Source organism: Malaclemys terrapin, chromosome 2 (genome assembly GCF_027887155.1).
Source record: "Malaclemys terrapin pileata isolate rMalTer1 chromosome 2, rMalTer1.hap1, whole genome shotgun sequence".
In the NCBI taxonomy this organism is placed as follows: domain Eukaryota; kingdom Metazoa; phylum Chordata; order Testudines; family Emydidae; genus Malaclemys; species Malaclemys terrapin.
In genome coordinates this window covers 260234738-260256809 of record NC_071506.1, presented here as the reverse complement: position 1 = coordinate 260256809, position 22072 = coordinate 260234738, and the positions used below count along the sequence as shown (strand labels likewise).

General features: G+C 43.9%; 1 long non-coding RNA gene across 1 annotated transcript in view; it reads right to left on the bottom strand.

The window, feature by feature from the left end:
• Positions 1 to 288: 288 nt before the first annotated feature.
• LOC128833072 (uncharacterized) overlaps positions 289 to 22072 on the bottom strand; it is a 42666-nt gene continuing 20882 nt past the window's right edge. The window contains exons 3-4 of the long non-coding RNA XR_008444106.1: positions 2976 to 3018; positions 289 to 594 (exon numbers count right to left, since the gene is read on the bottom strand). This is a non-coding gene — a long non-coding RNA (uncharacterized LOC128833072). The remainder of the gene's footprint in view (positions 595 to 2975; positions 3019 to 22072) is intronic.

Below are 22072 nucleotides of genomic sequence, written 5' to 3'. Positions count from 1 at the left end.
CTACCAGCTCCAGGAGAACCAGCTCCAGCCAGGGTTCCCAGGGCTGCTGCTGTGGTGTGGGGAGCCTGGTAGACAACACAACCCCAGATAATGGCTTGTGTAAGTAGAGAAGGAGAACAGATGATTAGAGAGAATTCTGTTTAGGATGAAAATATTCTTTCAGGCTTGTCTACAATTGCCAATTTATACTTTGGAGTTGACCCTTGCTTCTGTTCTGCAAAGAGGTGATGATTTCATGTCAGCATTATTCATACTTGTTTAATGAATAGTGTTTACAAACATATTTGAGACAGATGATCATCAACTGTTTATCATGAGTGTTCATTTGAATACCTGATAGTTGGAATTCACTTTTCAGCCTCTGTGATTGGTCTCTGTCACAGGGTGCTCCACTCACCACTTGTCTGGCACCTTCCCCATGGTCATTCTGGGAATTCTCTGAAGACTGACACCCCTTCCTGGGGTCGCACGCCATCACACCATCTTTCTCAGGCACGGGTAGGCAACCTATGGCACGTGTGCTGAAGGTGGCACACAAGCTGATTTTCAGTGGCACTCACACTGCCTGGGTCCTGGCCACCAGTCCGGAGGGCTCTGCATTTTAATTTAATTTTAAATGAAGCTTCTTAAACGTTTTAAAAACCTTATTTACTTTACATACAACAATAGTTTAGTTATATATTATAGACTTATAGAAAGAGACCTTCCAAAAACATTAAAATGTATGACTGGCACGCGAAACCTTAAATTAGAGTGAATAAATGAAGACGCGGCACACCACTTCTGAAAGGTTGCCGACCCCTGCTCTCAGGTCTCCAGCTCCTCTCTCATTCCAGGAACCACAGCATCTTCTTTGTGACTAAGCCCTCCAGCTAGGTCACTCAGTGTTCCCACCACTTCTGGGGTATATCCAAGTCTTTCCATTCAGAACCACTCCTTCAGGGCTGGTAGGGGAACCCAGCCCCATCCTCCACTTCCAGTCTAGGGACCCTCACCCCAGAAGCTCTTGACTTTACTGTCCCGGCCCTCACTACTCCTTCCCCAGACTGCTTCCTACTCTTCTAGCTTCCCCCTCTCTGGGAGTACCAGCTCCAAACCCTCTTCCCAGGGAGCGAGTGCTGCCCCAGTCTGTGGCCAGCTTCCTTGCTTTATAGGCCTGCCTCTTCCTTCCCAGCAGAGCCTGCTTGCAATCAATCCTTACTCCCTGGCTCTTCCTCCAGGTGCATAGGGTTACCATACGTCCGGATTTTCCTGGACATGTCCGGCTTTTTGGTAATCAAACCCCCGTCCAGGGGGAATTGCCAAAAAGCCGAACATGTCCGGGAAAATGCCAGCATTACTGAAGTGGCTGGGGAGGGGAGTGTTTGTTCCTTCATTCCCCAGGGGACATGTTTGTGTGGCTGTATTTTCAGAGGAGTTGCGGGGAGGATCGGAACTTTCAACAGGACGCAGGTCTGGGGAGGTGGCATATGATCATGGGAAAGCCAGGCGTGGGCAAAGGCAGAGATCGTGTATGCTCTGCTCGCCGGGACCTGGCTTGTCCAATTCCTCTGCACCTTTGGCACCAGTGGAGCCAAGATAACATGCCGCGCCTGCCTGGCCCCGGGGAAGCCGCCTCAGCCGCAGTGGGGATTATTATGCCCGGGTGGCCGGGCCGCGGGGGAAGAGGCGAGGTGGTTCCTGGCGGGAAAGTTCTCTCCCCGGCTGCTCCCAGCCAGGAGAAACCGACCAGCCAGCCCGACCCCAGCGCATCCCCAGCATGCTCCACTGGCCCCGGCCTGCCCCAAGCTCCCCCCCCAGGGGACTGCGCCTGCCCTGCCGGGCCGACGAGGCAAAGAGCGACCCCGGCTGGGCGTGTGCCCCGTGGCAGCCGGCTGAGAAGGAGCCAGGCGGAGCGGAGGAGAGCCAGGGGGGTCCCGGCGGAGCGGGACCAGCAGGGCAGGGAGGCGGCAGTAGGGTGACCAGATGTCCCGATTTTATAGGGACAGTCCCGATTTTTGGAGCTTTTTCCTACATAGGCACCTATTACTCCCCACCCCCGTCCCGATTATTCACACTTGCTGTCTGGTCACCCTAGGCGACAGGAGCATCCCCCCGAGCAGCCGCAGGGCAAAGCCACCTGCTTCAGGCTGGAGGAGCTGAAGCTGAGCAGCAGCACTTTTGCGCTGACCGGGGACTCGGCGCACAACCAAGCCATGGTGCACTGGTCGGGCCACAACAGCAGCGTGAGTAGACCCAGCACTGTGGTGGGGGGCGGGATGCAGACCGGGGGCACTGCAGCACCGGGTCTTGGACAACGTGCAGAAAGCGGGGCTGGGCTGGTGGATCTGGCTGGTCTCTGGCCCTTCGCATCGGGTGTCACTCGGCAGTTTGCAGCCGGGCGAAAGTGCTCCCAGTGCCTTTCTGCTGCAGCAAAAGTTTTCTTCCCCCTACCCCAACAGCCACCTGCGTTGCACTCTTGTTGCTCTTAACTGGGTGAGGCCACCGGGAGGTTTGGAGAGAGGACAGGGGTGTGACTGGAGAGGAGAGAGCAGTATCCTCCGGGCTCCGGCTGCGCTGGGGAAGCGCCCGGCCGGGGGCGCAGGGTCTGGAGGTCTGGGGGCTGCCCGGCCAACCGTGAAGCCGGTAGCACTCAGGCAGCTGTTTCGCGTGGCTGGGAGGGAGGAGGAGGAATGTGGGGTGCTCAGGGGAGGGGGCGGAGTTGGGGTGGGGTTGGATGGGGAAGGGGCGGGGCCAGGGCAGGGGAAGAGGCAGGGCCAGGGCCTGTGGAGTGTCCTCTTTTTTTAATGCTTAAATATGGTAACCCTACAGGTGCAGCCTGTGGAGTTAATAGGCCTACCTGTCCACCTTAACCCCTTTCAGTCGTGTGTGAGGTGGACACCCCATCACAGTTATCCAAGCTACATTATGTGATTTCTGTTCCCTGATTTGATGCTCTAACCTTTATAAATAGGTGCAATGTTTGAACAACTCACCAAGGCATTGAATCCCTCAGACCACTTCAGGCAGAGAAATGCACTAGGATAGAAAAAGAGTCTAATCAATTTTCAGACATTTAAAAATCTCTTCCTTTACTCTTTTTCCACAGAAAGATATATTTGTATTTGATTATGGTTGTGGACCCCTGGTTTAAAAATACTTTGTTTCCTTCCTGCCTCAGGAAGAGAGGAAGATATCAAACAGATTGATGGGCTGCTAGCAGGCTTTACATTTAGTTTTCTCTTGTCACATTCATGGCCTATGCCTGTGCAATGTGTAGTGATGGCTCAATAAGGCAGTTATCCCCTGGTGCTCATCCTCATGCCTTGGCATCTGGCTGCACAGCAGATATCTTCCTCCATGTTCTAGAGCTGGAAGATTATCAAAGTGTCTCCTTTCTGCGGCTGAAGTATCCCTCCTCCTATGTGCTTTTGCCCTCTCTTTCATCTCTGCTGCTAATGCTGATGATCAGGTATCAGACAATGCTGTTGTATTTTTGAAAATCACTCGATTTCTCATGCTCTTTCTGCCTTACTGCTCCCGAAACCCACACACAAAACCAGTATAGATGGGGGGGCTGGATGAATACTTCTGATACAAATACACAAATCTGGGCACAATAAAGTGTAACACACTAATAGAGAGTGTGTGTGCCAAATCTCCCTCTAACGCGCCACAGAGAGGATTACAGCCTACTACCATGATCCGCTAACGGAGTTGCTCCTGTAGCCCAAGTGATATCACTCTATGCTTTACTCATGAAGGTCCTGGATTTGAGTCATGCCAACGTTCTGGGCTGGGAGGTCACAGCATGTGCTCATTCATGTGTAAGCCAGTGGTGTAAGGGCTGGAGGTGAACACACCTGAATGTTCCTGTAGACTCTGGGACTTTGCTGATCTCTAAAAATAAACCGTGAGTAGGGTGCGGCCAGGGGAGGAGTGTGAAGGGACATTTGTCCATTAGTTGGGAAAACAAGGCAAAGGACACTAGTCAAGATACTGTGGGATGGGTGTCTTACTTATGGGTGTCTTACCCCCCGACACTTTACTTATTATTTGCATGTTTTTGAGTTATTACTGTGGTCCCAAATTAATGCTGTGGTCCCTCTCCCCTCAATAAAAAAAAGTTTTTTCTTCTGTTATAAACAGAGTCAGTGCTTGAGAGTGGGGAATCGTTGCCTATTACGAACATTCAGGGGAGGTATTTTGTTTCCCTAGGTTTCTGAGTGGGTGTTCGAGACGGTTTTGTTTTGAGGAACCCTTAGATATTGAATCTGGCTTTTACTTCTGCAGGCATCAGCTGGCAGAAGAGTTACACATGCATATATGAGTGCTTCCCTAAATATTCATGCAAACAAAATCCTGTCACCAGAGTACTCACCAGAGAGCAAATGAGTATGAACACCGTCAGATCATATCACAATTTGGAATTCCCTAACAGGTTTGTTTGATCAGATCAGAATTCCCTAATGTGTTTGTACATCATTTTCCCCACTGTTTCTCCAGCTCTAGCTATACCTGGATAAACCCAGAGTTACTCCAGGGAAGCCAGTGACATTATTCCACATTTACAGTAGGGCACTGATAGAAAATATCTGGCCAAGTTTTGCTAATGAGTGGCTATTTTATCTGTTTAGTGCATGCTGTCCTTTTAATGAGACTAAAACAGAAAAACAAAAGTCCTCCTAAAGAGACCAAAAGAAACATATGTATTTCTTTCTAAGCATTATGAATATTTTTGATCTATGGATTTCCATAGTGCTTATTTACTTTGTTCAATATTTTGAGTTGCTAGATTACACAATAAACAGTGCAACAAAAAGAAATGGAAAGTAAGTTATCAGTGAATATAGCTTTTGTCATTTTCCCCATACAACACAGAGCCTATGACTATACCTACTATCAATTCGCCGCAAAGAAATTTGGTCCTCAGCACCACAATGTTCATTTGGATTGATCCCAAAGCCAAGGTTTCAGACAGTATGAGCTTGATATGAATTCAGAGAGAAAAAACAACAGCAAGACCCAACATTCATGGTCAACAGCTAGCCACATTGTGGATATTCCTGGACTAAGAAGTAAATAGTCTGTATTCAGTAAACTCAGCTCATCTAACTAGCATGTATGTTAAGGGGATCACATTGCTGGCACCGCCTAGTGGTCATGCATGGCATAGCAGGCTCCGCCTAGTGGTCATGCATGGCATAGCAGGCTCTCGTCCTTCCTGGTGGCCCCTGTTGACAGCTGCTCTAGTCCTGCAGCGGTCGGCACCTTCCTGCGACTCAGACTCTGGCCAGGCCATGAATCGCATCCACCCTTTTCAGGGTATACAGAGAATCCAATAAAGGAAAACCCTGCTGTCAGGCAAGGGGTCCCAGGCCTCACCAGGCCAAGGTGCCAGAGTCATGGCCCTCCAAATTATATGATCTTCCAATCCAGATTCCCCTGTATCTGAGGAAGGTTTTCACCTTCAGCCCCATCCAGATATTGTAGGAGAATCTTGGCTCACCCTCTCCGCCAGGTGCCAATCCAGGGGTCTGTGGTGGGCAGCAAGTTTCTGCACCCCCAAAGAGTGCTGCGTCACTGCTCCTCTAGATTGCTTTCCCCCAGTCTCCTTACAGAAAAGGGCAAAGACATAGAAACAAAATAAATCAAAGGACAGCCCCCAGACCATGCAAGCGTACAGAGTCCTTCTTCCCCTGAGCAGATCAGGTCAATTCTCAATAGTCAGGAACCCAAGGCAGCTGAAACTCCCGTAAAGCTCCCTCTGAATCAGGAGGCCCATCGGTCTATTCACCTTCACAGGCTGCCTGCTAGTGAGCTCCTCCTCCAGCCCATGTATGCTTTTCAGATGTGCTGGGGTGGGGTTGCCTTGGCCCAAAGTATCTCTTTAACCCCTTCCTTTCCAGGATGGGGTTTGTACCCCCCATCACAAGGTGGGTTTCTTTTTTTCTAGTGTCTGAAGTCACTGCATTATTAATAAAGTCTCTTTAAGTTCTAAGGGTTTTTTTTTAACCCTCCATATTAATATTTAGCATGGAATCTTGACATGTCACCTCCCTGGTTTTTTCTTCTTGGTTCAACAGTGCTAGATTTTTATTTGTATTTAGGTTATTTGTTGTTTACCAATACTAGCCTTCTTCTTTCAGATGCCGGTAGACTAGGAAATACACTGAGCAGCACAGCACGGGGAAGAGGGGACCAGCCCTCTGTGGAGAAAGAAGTGGTTCGGGACTATTTAGAAAAACTGGACGAGCACAAGTTCATGGGGCCGGATGTGCTGCATCCGAGGGTGCTAAAGGAGTTGGCGGATGTGATTGCAGAGCCATTGGCCATTATCTTTGAAAACTCATGATGATCGGGGGAGGTCCCAGATGACTGGGAAAAGGCTAATGTAGTGCCTATCTTTAAAAAAGGGAAGAAGGAGGATCCGGGGAACTACAGGCCAGTCAGCCTCACCTCAGTCCCCAGAAAAATCATGGAGCAGGTCCTCAAGGAATCAATTCTGATGCACTTAGAGGAGAGGAAAGTGATCAGGAACAGTTAGCATGGATTCACCAAGGGCAAGTCATGCCTGACTAACCTAATTGCCTTCTATGAGGAGATAACTGGGTCTGTGGATGAGGGGAAAGCAGTGGATGTGTTATTCCTTGACTTTAGCAAAGCTTCTGATACAGTCTCCCACAGTATTCTTGCCAGCAAGTTAAAGAAGTATGGGCTGGATGAATGGACTATAAGGTGGATAGAAAGCTGGCTAGATCATCGGGTTCAACGGGTAATGATCAACGGCTCCATGTCTAGTTGGCAGCCGGTTTCAAGCGGAGTGCCCCAAGGGTCAGTCCTGGGGCCGGTTTTGTTCAATACCTTCATTAATGATCTGGAGCAGGGGTCAGCAACGTTCAGCACGCGGCTCACCAGGGTAAGCACCCTGGCGGGCCGGGCCAGTTTAATTACCTGCTGACACGGCAGGTTCGGCAGATCGCGGCCCCCACTGGCCGCGGTTCACCGTCCCGGGCCAATGGGGGCGGCGGGAAGCCGCGGCCAGCACATCACTCACCCGCGCCACTTCTCGCCGCCCCCATTGGCCTGGGAATTGGTCCTGCTTTGAGCAGGGGGTTGGACTAGATGACCTCCTGAGGTCCCTTCCAACCCTGATATTCTATGATTCTATTGGTGATGAGCCGTTTGCTTAGGAAAGGTATAGCGTGCTTGACTGTTCCCTCATCAATCTCTGTTGTGCTCTTCAGCACAAAATAAACAGGAGTATAAATCCTATTACTCTGGAGGCCATGCCTAAACGCTTCTTGTGGGCCTGCTCTCCAGCAGCGCGGGCGAGCGATGTGCTGGCCGCAGCTTTCCGCCGCCCCCATTGGCCCGGGATGGCGAACTGTGGCCAGTGTGGGCCGCGATCGGCCGAACCTGGCGCGTCAGCAGGTAAATAAACTGGCCCAGCCCGCCAGGGTGCTTACCCTGGCAAGCCGCGTGCCAAACGTTGCTGACCCCTGGTCTAGATAATTAGTCCTGCCATGAATGCAGGGGATTGGACTAGATGACCTCTCGAGGTCTCTTCCAGTTCTATGATTCTATGATTACCCGCCTAAAGCATATGGTATTATTTCTTCTTTCTCTCAAGATGACTGAAATATCTATGCACAGGAAACCAAAGGAAATTCAAGATGGTTGTGTAAACACTTCCAGCATGAAACTTTGTGTGACTTTTAGTTCCATGAACATATTTGTAAAAATGATTGCAGAAAACGAACAAAAAGAATCACAGTTTAGAAGGATATCTGTAATTTTTATTTGAGTGAATAATCACAAATAGTTAGTTATTGCAGTATTCACACAGATGTAGTTATTTCTTTAGCATTGGAAGGATGTTGTGTTGTAGTTAGAACACTGAAAATATGTATTTGTGAAGAGAGTTATTAGCTAACTTGTCACTCTACAATTTAGAGCCTGATCAAAAACTCATTGAAATCAATGAGAGTCTGTCCACTGATTACAAGGAACTTTAGACTGGGCCCTTAATGCAATATCAAATTGATTAATGTGGTTTGGGTCTCACAGAGTTTTAAAGCTGTTTTACTGCCACTTTACAGGGTAGTTGTTGAATCCTGCTTAACTGAGGGAAGGTATCCCTTGAACTCTTTCTTGTTGAATACACTTCAATCATAGATTTTAAGTTCAGAAGGAACCCTTGTGATCATCTAATCAGATGACCTGCATAACAAAGGCCATAGGTTTTTACCCAGTGATTCCTGCCTCAAGCTCATAACTTCTGCTTGAACAATAGCATGTCGTGTAGTGTACCTTAGTATAAACTCAACTAGTGCTATTGTGGAGAGGGCTCTAGTCTAAGGTATACTATTGAAATCCCACGGTGCAGGTGATACTGTGGTTTAAATAAAGATAGTTTAAACTAACCCAGTTAGAGCTAAAATGGAGTCTGTCAGAGGGGAGACAATTTCCAGATGGATCAGTATCCAATAGGAAACCTTTAATGCGAGGAGACAGTTGTAGTAAAAATAGGTCATTGCCTGACACATTTTACTTTTATTATGTAGTCCAGAGACAGAGGTACAATGTTGTTTGTCTTAATCTGTGTCTTGTACAAAAGAAACCCCTCAACTTTGATTCTCTCATTATCTGCTTACAATTCCTGGCTGATGAGAAATTACAAAATCCAGCTTGTTTCCTGAGCCTTTTCTATAAGTGTGCACAGGACAAAACCAAAGCAAAACAAAGGTTGTCTGAAAAATCTGAGGTACTTTGGTTTTGTAAATCCTTTCAGGAGATCCTGTGTTTACTAGAAGTGAACTACATGGGTTAATTTGCTAAAGTGTTTTGAAAGAATTAGCCAAATGAGAAAAGAAACAATTACCTGAAGTTGCTGCTTGTTGCCAAGAACAAAAGTAAAACAAATCAGTGGCAGGATGAGTGGATCCGGTTAAATAATTATGTCTCTCCAGCAGGAAGTCTGTCTATCAACTGAAAGGTGAGACAGCAACATAATGACAATGCCCTGTGGATCAACTCTGAGATTTAACAAAAAAGCTACCAAAATACTAGAATAACTGACCAAAACTAACATTTTAGCATTAATGCTCAAGCAGTAGGAGGCCAAATTATCCTTTGATTCATGGACATGCAGCTCCTCTGATGTTAGTGGAGTGCATGGGGGTAACTGAGGGCAGAATATGACTTTGTTTGTTTGGTCCATGAAATGGCTGCTTTAAAGCTAGTACAGCTGTGATCTGCAAGAGTATCTCTGGCATTTCCTTCTTTCCATGTAGGAGGCGAGCCCCACAAAAGCATGCTGAAAACTTGTGCATTAAAATGAAATAGGTAAAGATGAGTATCAGACTCCAGTTGTGACATGGGAACTATGGGTCATAGATGCATTTAAATCAGTCGGGTGACAAAGGACAGAAAGAGTTTAATTATAAAAAATACATTTTTAAAAATAATTAAAACCTCTACAAAATCTTTTCAAATGTGAGTACCTAGAGTTAGTTCCCGTCATCTCTAATTAGGCACCCTAAATAAATGGCCTGATTTTTTTAAAAAGGTACAGAGCACCTGCAGCTTCCATTAACTTCAAGGGCAATCATAGGAGCTCATCACCTGTGAAAATGAGGCCTGTTATTAAGTGGACATAAATATGGGTTTAGGAGCCTAACATAAGGCACTCCAGTTTGGCCTTAGTTTCCAGGACTGCCTATATAACACCTATCAAAATCACTACATTCAGTTCTTTTCTTTCTTTCTTTTTTTTTTTTAAAGACCACTTCATTCTCTAATACCAAGAAATCCAAAATTAGCCATCTCTATTTTGAAAACATCCATGGGCAACAGATTGGTGTAGAGTTTTGAAATCATTAGTTCTGCTCTTATTTCCATTCTGTAATTAATATAACATTAACCTGCTGCTACATAATTCATTTTGACTGAAGATTTCTTTGTTTTTGCTATTTGACTGTTAAGAAATTTACCGTCAAGAAAATAAAACAAAAGCTTCATCTTCTCTTTGGAGAATTAGGGTACTTTGCCTTAAGAAAAAATGTTTTATAATCTATTTTAATATAATACAAGAGATACACAAATCCAACCAAAGGGCTTCTCCATTTAAAAAAAACCAAAACGTTAGATCTTAACTGTGGCCATTTTCCAGGAGAAGCTATTGTAGTAACTTTACAAAATGCTCAGTATCTGATGGATTAAATCATTCATGTACACTGGTTTGGTGTGTTGGTTTCTGTCTTGATTATGACTAGCAGTCACATGAGCCCCGGGGTGTCTGGGACTTCAAAGGAACACTGTGAATACAGCTAGTTTAGGGTGACCAGATGTCCTGATTTTATAGGGACAGTCCCGATATTCAGGGCTTTTTCTCATATAGGCGCCTATTACCCTCTATCCTCTGTCCTGATTTTTCACACTTGCTATCTGGTCACCCTAAGCTAGTTGGAAAAAAATTTTCTGCAGAAATTCTGACCTTTCTGGGAAAATTGTAAAATGGAACATTTTGATTTTGAACTGCTGCTGTGGTGCCCCATGGGAACTATAGTTCAGGTGCCTCATGCCTCCATTCTCATTTATAAACTGAGTTTGTTGGCAGGACTACATCTTCCATGATGCACCAGGATCGCCCCTCTTGCTGAACTGCTGTGATGCATCATGGGAGATATAGTCTGGCTGGAGAACCTGATCCATATTGGAAACATGGGCATGAAGCATCCAAACTACAGCTTCCATGAGTTTTCTGCAGAAAGCAGACACTTTTTGTGAAAAAAAATAATCAAAAACCCAATTTTCCATTGGAAACCAGTTTTGATGGAATTTTTTTCACCAGACCTAGTTGTGAAGCTATTGCAGAGTTCATGCATAATAATGCAATAAACCTGCCATTCATTGTTCAATGAAAACATAAAAAGGGAACAGGGTTTTTATGTGGGGTTGAACTTCATTAGAAAGGAACTTTTAAAAGTCAGACAATATTGCTAATGACAACACTACACTGAAGAAACATGGCTTTACTATTTGTAAGGTCAGCTACACCCTGTCATCATATTTAAGGCTGAACTGGTGATATTTTGGTTCTAAATTCATTTTTTTTTTAGCAGCTAGTAATTGAACCATAAAAATTCACTCTAGCCTGACACTAGCCAGACAGGATATCAATAGATGGTAGTATTTTATCTATTTATTTTAAATATTTTTTTCCCTTCATAGGTGAAAACAATAACTCCCTCAATTAAAACCCCCTCCCCATAGGCTTTTCAAGAAGAATTTGCTTCATGGTTACTCTAGTGTAATGAGTTTTGGAATGAATCCTCTGCCCCAATATCAGGCATGCATCCACTCCTCTGCCCTAATGATGCAGGGTAATTGGAATACATCCTCATCTCTCAAAACAAAACAAAAAACTCTCAAAAGCTGCAGCCCATCAGAAAACCATACAGAGTGTTACTGTTAAAGGGAAATTATCATAGATGAGAGTAGCAATCAATAGCAATCAAGCTTGCACATCTAAAATAAAGCAGTTACTCTCAAGACCTATATCATGCTTATCCTACAGTGGGTCAAAACCCAACCCAGACTGATTGCACTTAGAAGGTTCTGAAGTAAGATATTCATAAAAGTTCCAGGTTGCATGAAATATTTCCAAGTTATTATTAGCTAGATCTGGTTGTCATCTTCTCCGAGGGCATGATCAATAACTATAATCTGAATCATAATGAGTGCATGCAGGTGGGTGGCTCCTTCTTATTACAGTGCATCTACATGACTATTCTAGTCATTGGGAGACCAAAGGATGACATCTGTCAGTTACCTTTATACACATGTCATCTTATACTTAGGATGCTGGTTATACCTGGTGTTTTTTACCTGAGGGGAGAGTATGATAAAGCAAGTCATATAGCAAACAGTGATGTTTGGCATGCATCTTTTTCACTTTTTTTTTATTGCTCTCTCCTATGGTCCAATTACTATGGGTTGTGCCATAGGCTAGAGGAAAGACTTTGTTTAGATCTCCAGATTGGAAGTAACATGACAAATCATTTCCTCTGAGAATTACTTTCCTGTGGAAATTCAGGCAAGACCAATATTTTAAGCACTTGCTTAGTTTGTGGAAATCATGAATCTATGCTGTTCTTTCAAAACTACTAAAATACGATTGACAGTATTCCAACAACCTAACTGAGGGTTTCTGAATGGAATCAAAATATATTTTGAGTTTTTATATTTGATCACTGCTTTGGTGAGTATGTAGTTTCTGTAAACAGCTAATGCATTTTGAGTTTACAACTCAACCTTGAGTCTACAGTCACAGCGGCTTGGCTAGTATTTCTGCTAATACTTTAGCTAATTTAAGTAGATGTACCATATTCAGTCTGCTCTTCTGTAGGGTAAAAGTTTAATATAGAAGAGATTAATTACATTGAGTGCTATTTGATGCCTTTGCAAAGTGCGTAGTTTGAGTAAATACCAAGCTCTTTTGCTGTGTGAAGGGTACAGCTGAAATATTTCAAGCTTTTGGATGTTGTGAATGCATTCGTTCTTAACTAATTTTCGTGTCTTCTGCAGACAGGTGTGTCATCAGATATTTGACCAATGCATGAATAAAACACTGTCCTGTCCAAACTATTCCTAAGAGGGTAAGAGGGAGATTTTTCAAAGGAAAAAATAGGAGTTAAGTGCCCAACTCCCATTGATTTTTCAATGGTTGCTTGGTGGCTGAAAGCCCTTTGTGCCATTGAAAATCTCTAATTAATGAGGGATCAGGGGGACCAGGACTCTTGGGCTTTTTGTCTTGGCCCTGCCATTTTGTTGTGTGACCTTGGAGAAGTTTCTTAATGGTTGTGCTTTGGTTTCTCCATCTGTAAAATATATATGAAAACAGCTTTGATGAGATGTTGTGACGGTTAATGACTTAGAACCAGATTTTCCTACCCTTATTTGTGTTGAGTAATAACTTGCTCTCTGAGTAGTTCCATTTACTTCACTATTCAGTACCGTTCATTGTGAGCAAAGGCGGCAGGATCTGGCTCCTAATGTTTGCAAAGTCTTTTGGAAAAGTGTAAAATATTTAGTGAATAATGAATATCCTAAACTCAAAATCTTCCTGATGAGTTTATGTGGTTGTTGTAGTAAAAAGAGAAATTATATTTCCCTCGGAAATAAGTATTTGTAAATTTTAAAACCACTGCATTATTAGATAACACATTTTGGCCCAGTCTTGAGTTGCTGAATGATAAGGATACCAAGTAAAGCCACTTAAGACCTTAAGAGGTAACACCCTACTGGAGGCAATTAACAACTCTGAGAAATCAAATGGAAAGTGGTGAGGTTTCATATTGAAACAAAAAAACTCAGAAGTTTAGGGGAAAACATGGAAATTGCCTGAATGCAAATTAGGGGTGTGTGTGAAATCTTGTCTTAGCTGTTAGTGAAGACTGACAAAAAGAACTTTATTTTTCATTGTTGGATGGCAGGGAGAAGTCTGAGGAAGAATTCCATTCCTCAAGTGCTCCAAATCAATAATCTGTTGGGTTTTTTTGTTCACTATTCTGGTCCCATAGACTTTCACTTTGCCTTATTACGGAGCTTTCACTTTGCCTTATTACGGAGGCCCATTGAAAGTGGAGAGCAGGCCCGGGACGGCAAACCGCAGCCAGTGGGGGCCGCAATTGGCCAAACCTGCCATGTCAGCAGGTAAATAAACTGGCCCGCCCCGCCAGGGTGCTTACCCTGGCGAGCCGCGTGCCAAATGTTGCCGACCCCTGATCTAGACCATTCCTGACAGGTGTTTGTCTAACCTGCTCTTAAAAATCTCCAATGATGGAGATTCCACAACCTCAGTAGGCAATTTATTCCAATGCTTAACCACCCTGACAGTTAGGAAGTTTTTCCTAATGTTCAACCTATACTGCCCTTGCTGCAATTTAAGCCCATTGCTTCTTGTCCTATCCTTAGAGGTTAAGAAAAATAATTTTTCTTCCTCCTCCTTGTAACCATCTTTTACGTACTTGAAAACTGTTATCATGTCCCCTCTCAGTCTTCTCTTTTCCAGACTAAACAACCCCATTTTTTTCAATCTTCCCTCACAAGTCATGTTTTCTAGATGTTTAATCATTTTTGTTGCTCTCCTCTGGACTCTCTCCAATTTGTCCACATGCCTCCTGAAATGTGGCACCCAGAACTAGACACAATACTCCAGTTGAGGCCTAATCGGAGTGGAGTAGAGCAGAAAAATTACTTCTCGTGTCTTACTTACAACATTCCTGCTAATACATCCCAGAATGATGTTTGCTTTTTTTGCAACAGCATTACACTGTTGACTCATATTTAGCTTGTGGTCCACTATGACCCCCAGATCCCTTTCCACAGTACACCTTCCTAGGCAGTCATTTCCGATTTTGTATGTGTGCAACTGATTGTTCCTTCCTAAATGGAGTACTTTGCATTTGTCCTTATTAAATTTCATCTTACTCACTTCAGACCATTTCTCCAGTTTGTCCAGATCATTTTGAATTTTAATCCTATCCTCCAAAGCACTTGCAACCCCTCCCAACATGGTATCATCCGCAAACTTTATAAGTGTACTCTCTATACCATTATCTAAATCACTGATGAAGATATTGAACAGAACCATACCCAGAACTGATCTTTGCAGGACACCACTCTTTATGCCCTTCCAGCCTGACTGTGAACTACTGATAACTACTCTCTGGGAATGGTTTTCCAACCAGTTTTGCACCCACCTTATAGTAGCTCCATCTAGTTTTTATTTGCCTAGTTTGTTTATGAGAAGGTCATGCGAGACAATATCAAAAGCTTTACTAAAGTCAAGATAAACCACGTCTACCACTTCCCCGCATCCACAAGGCTTATTACCCTATCAAAGAAAGCTATCAGGTTGGTTTGACACAATTTGTTTTTGATAAATCCATGCTGACTGTAACTTATCACCTTATTATCTTCTAGATGTTTGCAAATTGATTGCTTAATTATTTGCTCCATTATCTTTATGGGTACAGAAGTTAAGTTGACTGGTCTGTAATTCCCTGGGTTGTCTTTATTTCCCTTTTTATAGTTGGCACTATATTTGCCCTTTTCCAGTCTTCTGGAATCTCTCCCGTTTCCCATGACTTCTCAAAGATAATTGCTAATGGCTCAGATATCTCCTCACTCAGCTCCTTGAGTATTCTAGGATGCATTTCATCAGGCCCTGGTGACTTGAAAACATCTAATTTGTCCAAGTAATTTTTAACTTGTTCTTTCCCTAATTTAGCCTCTTCTGATCCTACCTCATTTTCACTGGCATTTGCTATGTTAGATGTCCAAATACCACCAACCTTCTTGGTGAAAACAGAAACAAATAAGTCATTAACCACCTCTGCCATTTCCACATTTTCTGTTATTATTTCCTTCCTCCCTCCTCCCCATTGAGTAACAGGCCTACCCTGTCCTTGGTCTTCCTCTTGCTTCTAGTGTATTTGTAGAATGTTTTCTTGTTACCCTTTATGTCTCTGGCTAGTTTGATCTCATTTTGTGCCTTGGTCTTTCTAATTTTGTCCCTACATATTGTGTTATTTGTTTATATTCATCCTTTGTAATTTGACCTAGGTTCCACTTTTTGTAGGACTCTTTTTTGATTTTTAGATCATTGAAAATCTCCTGGTTAAGCCAAGGTGGTCTCTTGCCATACTTCTTATCTTTCCTACGCAGTTTCCTCTTGTGCCCTTAATAACGTCTCTTTGAAAAACTGCCAACTGTCTTCTATTGTCTTTCCCCTTAGACTTGCTTCCCATGGGATCTTACCTACCAACTCCCTGAGTTTGCTAAAGTCTGCCTTCTTTAAATCCATTGTCTTTATTTTGCTGTTTATTTGCTGATAATCACATATCTAAAATGATGAATGGTTAGTAGCCAAAAACATAGCCAAAGAGAATACTTTCTGAACACCCACAGAGTGAAATATATTGACATAAAAAGTGTTTGGACAATTTCAGATAACTAAATAGTTCATAAAAATCAGCATGTGTTTGCAGGCTATTTATGAACTGAATAAAGTGCTAAATAAGTGGAATACATTATTTGCTATTAATCATTTGTCCAGCTCTAAAGGTCCTTAGCTGTTCGCCAGAAGCTGGAAATGGGCAACAGGGGATGGATCACTTGATAATTACCTGTTCTGCTCATTCCCTCTGAAGCACCTGGCATTGGTGACTGTTTGGAAGACAGGATACTGAGCTAGATGGACCATTGGTCTGACCCAGTATGGCCATTCTCATGTGATAGTCTTGCACACTAGTACAGTGGAGACTTGTGAACTTGTTACTCTCTGAACAGGTCATCACCAGATCTTGAAAAATGAACTGTTTAGCCACTGGGGAGAGTTTATGAGAAGTCATAGAAGTGCAGTGCTCATATTTCACCTTTATTATACCCTCTTCGTCTTGCCCCCACCTCAAATACTTCAAGTATCATACACAGTGACCTTGGATGAGAGTACATTATCTACCATGCTGATAAATGAAGTAATTACGATCAGTGTTGTGCTTGCTAGAAGAAAACAGAAGCAATAACCCCAGAATAGAAAGGGGAAGGGACAAACCTTCACATGTAGATCAGAACTAATTGTTACTCTCATTTCTGGAGACTCAGTAATTTTCAACATGTTTATCCAGAACCTAGAACAATGGGGCCCTGGCCTAGCTGGCTACACAATATAAGTGTTAAATAAGTTTGGCATAAGTCACAAATAAAAATGAGTTTGATGGCCTCACCCTAAAATATATCACATGTCCACCCCCGTTGAGTGGGTGTAATAGGGAACAACTGGCAGCCTTTATTCATGAGAAAGGACTCAGTCCTCCAGTGGGATAGAAGAGGATGATAAGTTGTTGGAAGGTACATTGAACATGGTGTTTTGGAACTAGAGTTGGTCAAACAATGGGGGGAAATATTCCACCAAAAAAGCGTTAATGTGTTTCTGTCAGACTTTGTCAGGAATTACTCACACAGCTCTCTACTTTGCTCCTTGTGGTTCAGTAATATGAAGTGTGGGCAGATGGGAGGAAGCACATCATATTAACAGGCTAGCAGGAACATTGTGGCCAGCAGGCCTGGAGCCGATGGCTGAGGGAGACAGAACATTTCACAGGAGCCTTCAGAGACAGATCAGTCAGTGACTGCTGCTGCTATCAGTTTCTTCTAAACATGATCAAATAAGCCCCAACCCCACGATAGCAGAGGAACAATTGCAAATCCTAAAAGCAATCACTGCATAGACCCTTTGCAGTCACTGGATTGTACTTAAGCAACTATTCTCAGCTCCCTGGTTGTGCCACACATACTCACCAGTGCTCTGTTCTGTGTGGACAGAGGTTGCTCACATTGCTTAGCAATGTATGTTTCTCTGAACTATGCTCAGGCTCTCTTCACAGACCCTGAGCAAACCCAGCATGAGGAGCACCAGCACTTTGGCAAACCCAAGCCAAAATATGCAGGATTGAAACACATCCAGGCTTCAGGCCCAGGCTGGTACATAGGTAACGCTGTGCAGGGGAGCCTGCACAATAATGGCCTACACTCTCTAAGTAGTTCAACCCAGTGCCAATTGCCCCTTACTTTATAGAGCCACTAAAGTCACACAGGCTTTTACCCCCCTTTTAACTTTGTCAGTGTATTAAAAATGTGAACATGTGAGGTGAATAACTTTTGACTTCGACTCACAGATGCAGTGGGATCAATTTCCTAATTATGTATATATATAAAATCATTTTCCCCTCAGCAAGAAAACAAGTTAATGAGCTGAGCACAGCCATTATAACATCACCACCTCCCAGACACTTATTTATAATGAAGTCAGGATACCAGAACGGTTTGCAGTAACAGTTTTCAAGGAAGTATAAACTTGAATTCCCTCCACTTTCAGTCTTCCTGCACAGTTAACAATTACTGTACTTCCAGCCAAAGCTGCCCTGAAGGAGAAAAGGAGCTGAATTGCCAGCACAGAGGCTTAGAAAGCCAGTTAATAATTTAGTAGCAGCAAGCGATCAGGCTATTCCAGTATGAAATCCTCCCTCTCCTCACAGAAATATCTTCCTCGTGAGGGACTTTCTTGCGGAGATTTCTACTAGAGAGGAACGCAGACAGTTCTGTCTGTAAGCAAATGCAGATTCCAGACTCCAAGAATGAATCTGGAAACAGGGCAGGGTTTTTGATTTTTTTGTTTTGTTTTTCAAATTAATGGTGCTTACATTTTTCTTTAGGGATATGAAATCTTCTGTGCAGCCCCTCTTTAAAAGGTCCCTTTCCTGCTACACTGTAGCATTTTATTTATTGTTTCTTTCATTTGAAAATAATCTAGTTCTTGCACCTGTGCAAGTCCATCAAGTATGCTTGGTAAAACACTTAAAGAAAAAAAGTGTAATGAATCTCTTCAGAACCTACAATTTTAGGTTTAGATGGAGAGAGAGAAAGTGAGCAACTTGTGCACCCAAATCTTAACCGCACACTTTGGATATAATCTGATCTAAGAAAAATACACTGGCACTCCTTGTCATGATTGTGTGTATTACTGTGCATTATTATTGCCTGCTGGTTATTCCTGAAATCATTCAGATCTACATAGCTGCCAATAAATGTACGTACAATGGTATTATTCTTTATTTCCCTGTAAGAAAGGGAATACAAAGCAGATGGAGTTTTGTCAGGGTTTTCTACAGAGGACATCTATTACAGTACATGCTTAACAATATATTTATTGAAAATTCCAAATGCACCTCTCCAGAGTTTAAGTACATGTTCAAAAATAGTTATGTTACAAATCAAAATAGACCAAAAGGAAAAATTAGACTCTGCCTTTTGACTAATCAATTCAGCAGCATCATTGCCAGCAGAATTTGGCCAGATGTGAGGTGAAACTCATATAAAATCATGATTTTAACCACGGACTCGCATCTAGGATGACCAGATGTCCCAATTTTATCGGGACTGTCCTGATATTTGCTTCTTTGTCCCGCGTCCCGACCAATGTTTGGTCGGGACACTGGACAAACAAGAAATTTTGCCCTCCCGGAGGGACTCTTCCCCGCCCCCACCCCGGCTCCGCCCCCTCCTTCCCCCATTGACTCCCTCCTCAAATCCCCGCCCTGGCCCCGCCTCTTCTCCAACCACACAGCATTCCTCCTCCCTCCCAGGCTTGCAGCTGCATGGCAGCGCAAGCCTGGAGGGAGGGGTTGGCGGCGGTGCCTGGATCCTGGAGCTGGTGAGTCAGCTCTGGCACCCAGGCACCGGGCGGGCAAAGGGGGGCTGGCAAGGGAGAGAGACAGAGAGGCTCAGCTCTGAGCCCCCCTCCGCACCAGAGGGCTCCTGCCCGGGCCGCTGCACACGGGGGCCGGGAGCGCAGCTTGGAGGCAGTGCGGTGGGTCCTGGCGGGACGCACCCCCCGGCCCGCCCCGGGCACATGTGGTGCGCGTCCAGCAGCTCCTTCCCGGTGGGAGGGAGACTAGGCGCGAGGGACGCGCACTGCATGTGGCCGGGGGGTGGGAGGCGCGTCCCCCCCAGGAAGGAGCCGCAGCCATGAGCGGGAGGGAGAGACGCGGGGCTCCCCGGCAGCAGTGGGGATTCGGCCCGTGCCGCCCACCCAGCCTCTGCCCGCTCCGCGCTGCCCCCACCCGGACCCACCACGTGCCGCATATGCCCGTGGCGGGCCAGGGGGACGGAGGCTCCGGGGGAGGGCAGTGCACGCGGCTGGGGCCTGCTAATGCCCCCGGCCCCTTTGAAACTCCCTTTTTCTTTTCTTTTTTTTTTTTGCTCCGCCCCTCCCTCCCCCCCCCCCCCCCCCCACGCGTCCCGATATTTTATAGCGCTGATCTGGTCACCCTACTCGCATCATTAAGAATATTACACCTTTCTCTTAATCTTACAAAGGCCTCAGTGTAACCAGACAGGAGAGGTGAGAGTTTCAGGTGCCACAGACAGGACAGCCTGACCCTGCATCCTTCCTGCTAAAAGTGTTAAAATTGCTGAGGCATGTATTGTAAAAAAAACAAGAAGTCTGTTTATATGTGCTCCTGGGAATGTTTGTCAGGGCCCAAAGGCATGGACACTCTGAAAAAAAAAATATCTCTGGTTAATTGGCAATCATAAGGTGTCTGACCTTTTAATTCTGCTTGCTAGCAAGTTTTCTTTAAGGGATATGTCATTGTATTACTAATGTATAAAGAAAGGGGAAAAGTTTGAGGTATTGGACTTCTCAGGAGGGGGATTTCAGGGACGCTCTCTCTGGACTTCAGTCTGCCATCTCCACACTCCTCCCTCCATTTCCACATCACTGGAATACCATGGGAAGAGCATGGAGCAATGTGGTGGCAAAGGATCACACTTGGTATCAGAGACATAAATATTCATATAACCAATACATTGGAGTACACATTTACTATGCTCCACCTTCCAATTACACAAATACAGCAGCCTTGCAAACCACCATCATGAGTCTCGTGAACTCAGTCAAGTCATATATTCTTTTTCAAAGTAGATACAAAGGATTCACTAAGGGCAAGTCTACATTGCAGTGCTACATAGGCTGCAACTGCGCTGCTGTAGCACGTCTGGTGAAGACGCACTATGCCGACAGGAGAGCCCTCTCCCGTCAGCATAACTACCTTGGCGAGAAGCGGAAGCTATGTTGGCAGGAGAGTGTCTCTTGCCAACATAGCGCCTTTGTGGACAGCACAAAATTTGCATCACTCAGGGGCCAGGGGGACTTTTTCATACCCCTGAGTGACTTAAGTTAGATCAACTTGGGCTGTAGTGTAGACCTGCCCTGAGAGGAACATGGAAAGTTGGCAGTGATACAGCTGCAGAGTCAAGATGGTTTAGGAAATATTAACCATGAATTTTTGGATTTCTAAAGATAGTTTTTGAACAAACTATATTCGATTAAGGGTCTTTTCCCAAAGTAACAGAATGTTTTGACTCTAAAAGTGACCCGCAAAGGGGGGGGGAAATGGATGTCTTGCTACTTTATGCTATACACAGACGACCTACAAGGATTTTGTTTTTTTAAATCAAAAAAGGAGGTTGGTTTTTTGTTTTTTGGGGGTTTTTTAATCACATTCAGAATTCAAGTCTTTTCTACACCACAACATTCTATAGTGACTGGAACACTTGAGAAAGTAAAATATAAGAATATAAGACTGAAAAAGAGAGCAACTGAAGAGATTTTTATTCAGATTATCTAAAGCTCTTTGATGAAGATTTTCAAAATTGACCAGTGATCTTGACTGCCAATCTTGAGTTACCTTAAGGAGGACTGATTTCCAAAAGATACTGAGCACCTTGCCTCTAAAAATCAGACCTCTATAAGGCATATCTAGGGAACCTAAAAATCACTAGTAATCACGTATTGAACTCCAGTGACAGAAGAACTCTTGGTTGAAATAAGATCATTGTTAAAGGTTCAGAACTGACACCAATTCAATTAAGATGTAACAGCTCACAATAAGTATCCCTGAGATCGTCCAGAGGTCTTTGATCAAAATTAAGGAAGACTAAACTTGACATTTCTGATATTTCTGTAGGGTTAAAAAAACAAAAACAAAAAACCTGTTTGGGCTTCTTTCTACAGCATAAAGAAGTCAAAAAAACTACAATTTAAAAAATTCCTTTGTGGGTCACCTTTTACTCAATATTAATGAAGGTTTTTTCCTGCAATTTACTATCAGTTTAATTTACTATATTAACGTTGCTACAAATAAATTACATTATTTTACAATAGCATTTTTGCAGAAACAATAGGATTATTTGTGCTACTAGGGTTTCCAACAGTCCCTTATTACAAGGGATGTCCCTTATTTCCTCATCTCTGTACAACAAGATTGGGAGTTGCTGAGTGCTGCAAAAAGCAGCAAGAAATACCCATGGCAAATGTAGGTGAGCACTGCTTATTATTTTGCTATTATTTATTTATTTATGATGATGATAATAATAATTAATAATAATATCAAGAGGTGGTGTGGGGCTGGGGTGCTAAGAAAACAGTCCCTTATTTTTGAAATACAAAGTTGGCAACCCT